We start from the raw sequence: 7,730 nt of genomic DNA on the forward strand, positions 1-7,730 counted from the left end.
GTGTAGCGATGGAAGGAAGGCTCTTCGAACCCTTTGCTCCACCGTACGCTTAGGCTCTACTTATTGTCCCCTCACGACGGTATATTGGAGCGGGTTCTCCGACGCCCGATGCACGGAGAGCACCACGAAGTGATATTCTTCCTGAATATCTATCTTCCGGTTGCTCCTACGCCGTATAGCTCTAATCTTGGTCGGTGTACTCTCAGTGGTACACAGGACGGGTGGTTCCAGTGGGTTTCATATGACCTCTACGAACGGTGAACTACCACTAGGTGATACCAGTATGTCGGTATCAGCCTTCCAGTAGCTCTAACCGGATAATTGGAAGAAGACTCAAGGCGATCCACACCGAATCTCCAACGTCGCAGTCGCATCCACGAACTGCAACGTTCAATCACAATCCTGCGTCTACGATCGCTTTACACTCGACGTGCCTTGCAATCGCTGCAACGTCAGGCAGATTGTCCGTTTTCTGGGGAAAATCTCAGGTCGCTATGACGAGATTTTCCAATAAACTATTTGTCCGCAAACTGATTCTATTACGAGGAGCGAGATCGACTCATCCTCCTCGGACCTCGTAGGGAAATGGGAACGCGACCGTCACAAGGTCCGCTCTCGATCGCCGACGGCTCAAGAAAGAACCGTGACGATCTGCAAGCAGCGACGGCCGCGGCCGGCTCCGTCGCGCAAGCGCAGAACCGGGTAGCTACGCCTCGCGTTGCTGGGCCCGGGCTGCTACGCGCCGCGTGGCCACGGCGCGGCGCTGCCGTGTTTCGTCTATCGATTTTTTTCCGATAGATCTCTTTTCTCTCTCTTTCTCAGCGCTAACAACACATTCCTAGAATTTGTTCCAAAACTCGAGAATTTCAGTGAAGCTAGCTTGAAAAAACACGTAAATAGCCGCGGTATACTAATCTGAACGATGGAAAATTTCCATGTCAGCACAACCATCTAGAATTACGCGAATTCAATATAGATACGGGCATCGCGGCCGAGTTTCTGCGTCTCGGACTCATGCGATATTTAAACAAGTACGCTGGTAAGCATGCAGTGAGATAGTAAGCTAGCAATGAGCTAGTATCGGAGCAGCAGGCTAGTAAGAAAGTAATTAGCTACTAAGGAAGTAGTACGCTAGTAAGCAAGCAGTAAGCTACTATGCAAGCAGTTAGCTGGTCAGATCGAAGCAGGCTAGTAAGAAAACTATTAGCTAGTGAGAGAACAGCGTGCTAGTAACCAAGCAGTAAGCTACAAAGCAAGCAGCAAGCCACTAAGAAAGCAATTAGCTTCTAAGCGAGCAGGATGCTAGTAAGGAATCACTATGCTAGTAAGCAAGCAGTAAGATAGTAAGCAACCAGTAAGCTAGTAAGCAAGCAGCAGGCTATTAAGAAAACAGTTAGTTACTACCAAAGAAGAAAGCTAGTAAGCAAGCAGGAAGCTATTAAAGAAGTGTTAGGCTAGTAAGTGACCAATAAGTTCATAAGAAAGCAGTAAGTTAGGAAGAAAGCAGGAATGTAGGAAGGTAGCAGTCAGGTAGTAAGCAAGGAGTAAGCTAGTGACAAGCAGTAAGCTAGTAAGCACGCAGTGAGCTAATAAGCGTGGAGAAAACTAGTAACGAAGCAGTATGATAGCATGCAAGCAGTATGCTAGCAAGCAACCAGTAGGCCGGGAAGCAAGCAGGAAGCGAGTATGCTAGCAGTAAGCTAATAAGCAAGCAGTAATCTTCTAAGCAATCCGTGAGCTAGTAAACAATCAGGAAGCTAGTAAGCAAGCAGTAAGCTGGTAAGAAAGCAGCTAGTAAGCTAGTAAGCATGCAGTAAGTTAGTAAGCTTACAGTAAGATAGTGAGAATGCAGTTAGCCAGTAAGAAAGCAGTATGCTGCCAAGAAGGCAGTTAGCTAGTATGCATGTGGTAAGCTAGTATGCAAGCAGTAAACTAGTAAGCCAGCGGTATGCTAGTAAGCAACCAGCAGGCTACTAAGAAAGCAGATAGCTATTAAACGAGCAGGAAACTAGTAATGGAGCAGCATGCTAGAAAGCCACCAGTAAACTAGCAAGCAAGCTGTCACCTAGCATGCAAACAGAGAACTAGAAAGCGAGCAGGGAGCTAGTAAGGAATCGGTAAGCTAGCGAGCAAGCAGTAAGCGTGTAAGCTAGCCGTAGGCTAGTAAGCAAGCAGTCAGCTAGTAGGCAAGCAGTAAGGTAGTACGATAGCAGTATGCTAGTAAGCAAGCTGTAAGCTAGAAAGCAAGCAGTAAGCTGGTAAGCAAGCTGTAAGCTAGTAAACAAGCAGCAGGTTATTAAGAAAGCAGTTAGCTAGTAAGAAAGCAGGAATGTAGTAAGAAAGCAGTTAGGTAGTAGCAAGCAGTAAGCTACTAAGCAAGCAGAAAGCTAGTAAGCAAGCAGTGAGATAGTAAGAAAGCACTATGCTAGTAAGCAAGCAGTAAACTTGAAAGCAAGCAGTAAGCTAGTAAACAAGCAAGAAGTTAGTAAGGAGGTAGTGTGTTGGAATGCAAGCAGCGGGCTAGTAAGCAAGCAGTAAGCGAGTAAGCTAGCTGTAAGCTAGTAAGCGTGCAGTAAGCTAGTAAGCAAGCAGCAAGCTAGTAAGCGAGCAGTGAGATAGTAATCAAGCAGTAGGCTAGTCTGCGAGCAGGGACCTTGTAAGAGAGCAGAATGCTACTAAGCATCCAGTGAGCTAGTAAGCAACCAGTAGGATAGTAAGCAAGCTGGCAACTAGTAAGCAAACAGTAAGCTAGTAAGCGAGCAGTAATCTAGTAAGCAACCAGTAAGCATGTAAGCAAGCAGTAAGCTGGTAGGGCAGTAGTGAGCTAGTAAGCGAGCAGGGCGCTGGTAAGGATGCATTATGGTAGTAAGCAAGCGGTAAGCTAGTAAGCAAGCAGTGAGCTAGTAAGTGAGGAAGAAGCTAGTAGCAAGCAGTAAGCTTGTAAGCAAGCTGTAGGCTAGTAAGCGAGCAGGGACCCAGTAATGCAGCAGAATGCTAGTAAGCATGCAGTTAGCTAGTGAGAAACCAGTAAACTAGCATGCAAGCAGGAAGCTTGTAATGATGCAGTATGCTATAGAGCAAGCAGCGGGCTTGTAAACAAGCAGTATGCGAGTAAGCAACCAGTAAGCTAGTCAGCAAACAGTAAGCTAGAAAGCAAGCGGCAAGCTGGAAAGCATGCAGTAAGCTAGAGAGCATGCAGCAAGCAAGTAGGCAAGCACTAAGCTAGTAAGCGAGGAGGATGCTGGTAGGGGAGCAGTATGCTAATAAGCAGGGAGTAAACTAGTTAGCAAGCAGTAAGCTGGTAAGGCAGTAGTGAGCTAGAGAGTAGTGAGCTAGTAAGCGAGCAGGGCGCTAGTAAGGATGCATTATGGTAGTAAGCATGCAGTGAGCTAGTAAGTGAGGAGGAAGCTAGTAGCAAGCAGTAAGCTTGTAAGCAAGCAGTAAGCTGGTAAGGCAGTAGTGAGCTAGAGAGTAGTGAGCTAGTAAACAATCAGGAAGCTAGTAAGCAAGCAGTAAGCTGGTAAGAAAGCAGCTAGTAAGCTAGTAAGTATGCAGTAAGTTAGTAAGCTTACAGTAAGATAGTGAGAATGCAGTTAGCTAGTAAGAAAGCAGTATGCTGCCAAGAAGGCAGTTAGCTAGTATGCATGTGGTAAGCTAGTATGCAAGCAGTAAACTAGTAAGCCAGCGGTATGCTAGTAAGCAACCAGCAGGCTAGTAAGAAAGCAGATAGCTATTAAGCGAGCAGGAAACTAGTAATGGAGCAGCATGCTAGAAAGCCACCAGTAAACTAGCAAGCAAGCCAAAGCTAGTAACAGAGCAGAATGTTTGTAACGTGGCAGTATGCTAGTAAGCATGCAGTAAGCTAGGAAGCAAGCAGAACGCAAGTAACATAGCAGTAAGTTAGTAACAAGACAGTAAGTTAGTAACGAAGCAGTATGCTGGAAAGCAAGCAGAATCCTAGTAAGCAAGCAGCATGCTAGCAAGAATGCAATTAGCTAGCAAGCAAGCTGTCAGCTAGCATGCAAACAGAGAACTAGAAAGCGAGCAGGGAGCTAGTAAGGAATCGGTAAGCTAGCGAGCAAGCAGTAAGCGTGTAAGCTAGCCGTAGGCTAGTAAGCAAGCAGTCAGCTAGTAGGCAAGCAGTAAGGTAGTAAGATAGCAGTATGCTAGTAAGCAAGCTGTAAGCTAGAAAGCAAGCAGTAAGCTGGTAAGCAAGCTGTAAGCTAGTAAACAAGCAGCAGGTTATTAAGAAAGCAGTTAGCTAGTAAGAAAGCAGGAATGTAGTAAGAAAGCAGTTAGGTAGTAGCAAGCAGTAAGCTACTAAGCAAGCAGAAAGCTAGTAAGCAAGCAGTGAGCTAGTAAGAAAGCACTATGCTAGTAAGCAAGCAGTAAACTTGAAAGCAAGCAGTAAGCTAGTAAACAAGCAAGAAGTTAGTAAGGAGGTAGTGTGTTGGAATGCAAGCAGCGGGCTAGTAAGCAAGCAGTAAGCGAGTAAGCTAGCTGTAAGCTAGTAAGCGTGCAGTAAGCTAGTATGCAAGCAGCAAGCTAGTAAGCGAGCAGTGAGATAGTAATCAAGCAGTAGGCTAGTATGCGAGCAGGGACCTTGTAAGAGAGCAGAATGCTACTAAGCATCCAGTGAGCTAGTAAGCAACCAGTAGGATAGTAAGCAAGCTGGCAACTAGTAAGCAAACAGTAAGCTAGTAAGCGAGCAGTAATCTAGTAAGCAACCAGTAAGCATGTAAGCAAGCAGTAAGCTGGTAGGGCAGTAGTGAGCTAGTAAGCGAGCAGGGCGCTGGTAAGGATGCATTATGGTAGTAAGCAAGCGGTAAGCTAGTAAGCAAGCAGTGAGCTAGTAAGTGAGGAAGAAGCTAGTAGCAAGCAGTAAGCTTGTAAGCAAGCTGTAGGCTAGTAAGCGAGCAGGGACCCAGTAATGCAGCAGAATGCTAGTAAGCATGCAGTTAGCTAGTGAGAAACCAGTAAACTAGCATGCAAGCAGGAAGCTTGTAAGTATGCAGTATGCTATAGAGCAAGCAGCGGGCTTGTAAACAAGCAGTATGCGAGTAAGCAACCAGTAAGCTAGTCAGCAAACAGTAAGCTAGAAAGCAAGCGGCAAGCTGGAAAGCATGCAGTAAGCTAGAGAGCATGCAGCAAGCAAGTAGGCAAGCACTTCCCTCAGGGGCGGCCAGCCTTTCAGCTGCAGTACGGGCTTAACGAACCCGGGGTACCCGAGTCATACACACACCGTAAGCCTCCTGTTGGTCGTCACAACGACCCATTCACAATTCCCTATTGGTTTTGTGAATGGTACGTGACGGCAGGAGGAACGGGGGTCTTGGCTTAACCGCCTGGGCCACGAGTATGGCGACTCTATAAAATCGCCCTCCAATCCTAAGCTATGGTGCGCGGCGATGGGATGCATGGTTGGGGGAGAAGGCCCAATCCCAAGCGACCACCTCCGGGGAACCTGCCGAACCCCCGGAGTATTAGGCTTACCCGGGTAAGGCGGCTCTGCCCGGGTGGACCTTTATTTCCGACCATCTCGTGGGACTATTATGGACACAGAAAATAAAATGGGGATGGGGCGGGTTTTGTCGGTTGGGGAGGACGGAGACGGGGTTGGGGTTAGGGTGGCGGCGCTCGCGCCCCACTCAGCGCCAGGTCCGGCTTCGTGGAGGGTGGAGGAGGACGACGAGACGGCGTCGGTGTTGTCCTTCTCCACCAGCACGAGCCACATAGGCTCTAAGAGGAAGAGGACGGGGCAGGCCGTCGTCGAGGTGGGCGGGGCGATGAGCCCGTCGGTGAGGCTGAGTTGCCTCAGGGACGAGGTGACCGAGGAGATATCGGAGAGGATCTCCTCGTCCCTGAGGCGGGTGGAGAAAGTCGCCGCTGCCTGCGCCTTTAAGGGGCAGAAAAGCGGTGGCGCGGAGGCCCTGAAGGCCGCGGCGGAGGAAATGAGGGAGGCGGCGCGGGAGCTCAGAGGGCGGAACGCCCGTCTGCAGCTCCTGTTGGAGGAGGAGCGACAGGGGAGGAGGAGGGCAGAGGCGCTGTGGAACAGCGCGGCCCTCCCTCCCATCCTCCCTCCTCCTCCACCGCCGCGTCCCTCGGCGGAGGTAAATAAGCGGAGTGCGGCGGCAGTGGTGCGGGGCACCGCGGGCCCCTCCACCAGCACTCCGCCCGTGAAGAAGTCCCCGTCCTCCTCAGAGGACGATCTTCTGAGGAGGATTGGGGACATGATTGATGGCAAGCTGGCCGCCTTCCGGGAGGAGCTCCTCGCCGGAAGAGCGGTCAGCAGGAAGGCGGTGCCTCCCCGACCTGTTCCGGTACAGTCGGGGAAGGCAAAGAAGGGCGGAGTGAAGGCTCCGCCCAGCGTTGCGGCACCGGGGCCCCGGATCGCGACCCCCAAGGGGGGTGGTGTACCCGTGGTCGCGTCCTCCACAGCACCCTCCCAAGGGGGGGTGGCGTGGAGTGAGGTGGTGGGGCGGAAGGCGAAGCGGGCGGCGAGGAAGGCCTCGCAACCGCAGCCTCCGCCTCCGCCGGCGGCGGACAAGGTAAAGGCCGCGAAGGTCGGGAAGGCACGACCAGGTCGTCCCCCAAAAACGGCAGCGGTGACGCTGACCGTTGCGCAGGGGGGCGACCTGACCCTCGCGGAGGCGATGCGGCTCGCCAGGGAGAATATCTCCCTGGAAGAGCTGGGCATCGCCTCCGTGAGGGCGAAGAGGGCCGTGACCGGGGGTCTCTTGCTGGAGATCCCCGGTGCAGAAGGCGGCGCGAAGGCGGATCGTCTCGCCCAGAGGCTCCGGGAGCAGCTGGGCGAGCGAGGTGTCCGGGTCGCCCGGCCCACGAAGCGCACGGAGATGCGCGTTTGTGGGCTGGACGACTCGGTCAGCGCACAGGATGTGTCCCGTGCCCTTGCGAGGGCGGGGGACTGTCCTGTGGAGGACCTGCGGATCGGAGAGATCCGCAGGTCGCCCTCCGGCCTCGGGTCGGTGTGGGCCCGGTGCCCCCTCTCCGCCGCCCGTAAGGTGGCGGAATCCGGGAGGGTGTTGGTGGGGTGGGTTTCGGCGCGAGTGGAAATCCTCGCGCCGCGCCCGCTCCAGTGTCACCGCTGCCTCGAATTGGGGCACGTGAGGCAGTGGTGCACCTCGCCGGTAAAGCGGTGCCAAAGAGCACCGTGCGAGCCAGTGCTCGGCGGCCCCCCACTGCCCGCTGTGTGCGGACATGGGGAGGCCAGCCGATCACAGGGTGGGGTGCAAGAAGTGCTCCCCCCCCCCTCCCGGAAGGAGAGGAAGAGGCGGGCTGCACCGGCTCCGGTGCCGAGGGCGGTGGCATCGTCCTCCATGGAGGTGGACGGTGCTACGGGGACGGACGGCCGGGAGGAGGCTGGCGCGGCCATTAATTAATGCCGCCCCGCCTCCTCCTCCAGGCCAACCTCAACCACTGCCGCGCGGCACAGGACTTGATGTCCCAAGTCCTCGCGGAGTGGGGGGTTGGCCTGGCGGTCGCCGCCGAGCCGTACCGCGTCCCTGATCACCCTCATTGGGTGGGCGACGCGGACGGCTTGGTGGCGACGGTATGGGGAGGGGGCGACGGGTCCCCACCGTTCTTGTTGGAGCGCGGTCGGGGATTCGTCGCCGTGGACTGGGGGGGAGTCGCTGTGGTGGGGTGCTACATTTCGCCCCGTAGCGGTCACGCTGCGTTTGAGCTGTACTTGGCCGAGGTCGCGGCATGCG

Source organism: Colletes latitarsis, unplaced genomic scaffold, assembly GCF_051014445.1.
Source record: "Colletes latitarsis isolate SP2378_abdomen unplaced genomic scaffold, iyColLati1 scaffold0027, whole genome shotgun sequence".
Taxonomy (NCBI): domain Eukaryota; kingdom Metazoa; phylum Arthropoda; class Insecta; order Hymenoptera; family Colletidae; genus Colletes; species Colletes latitarsis.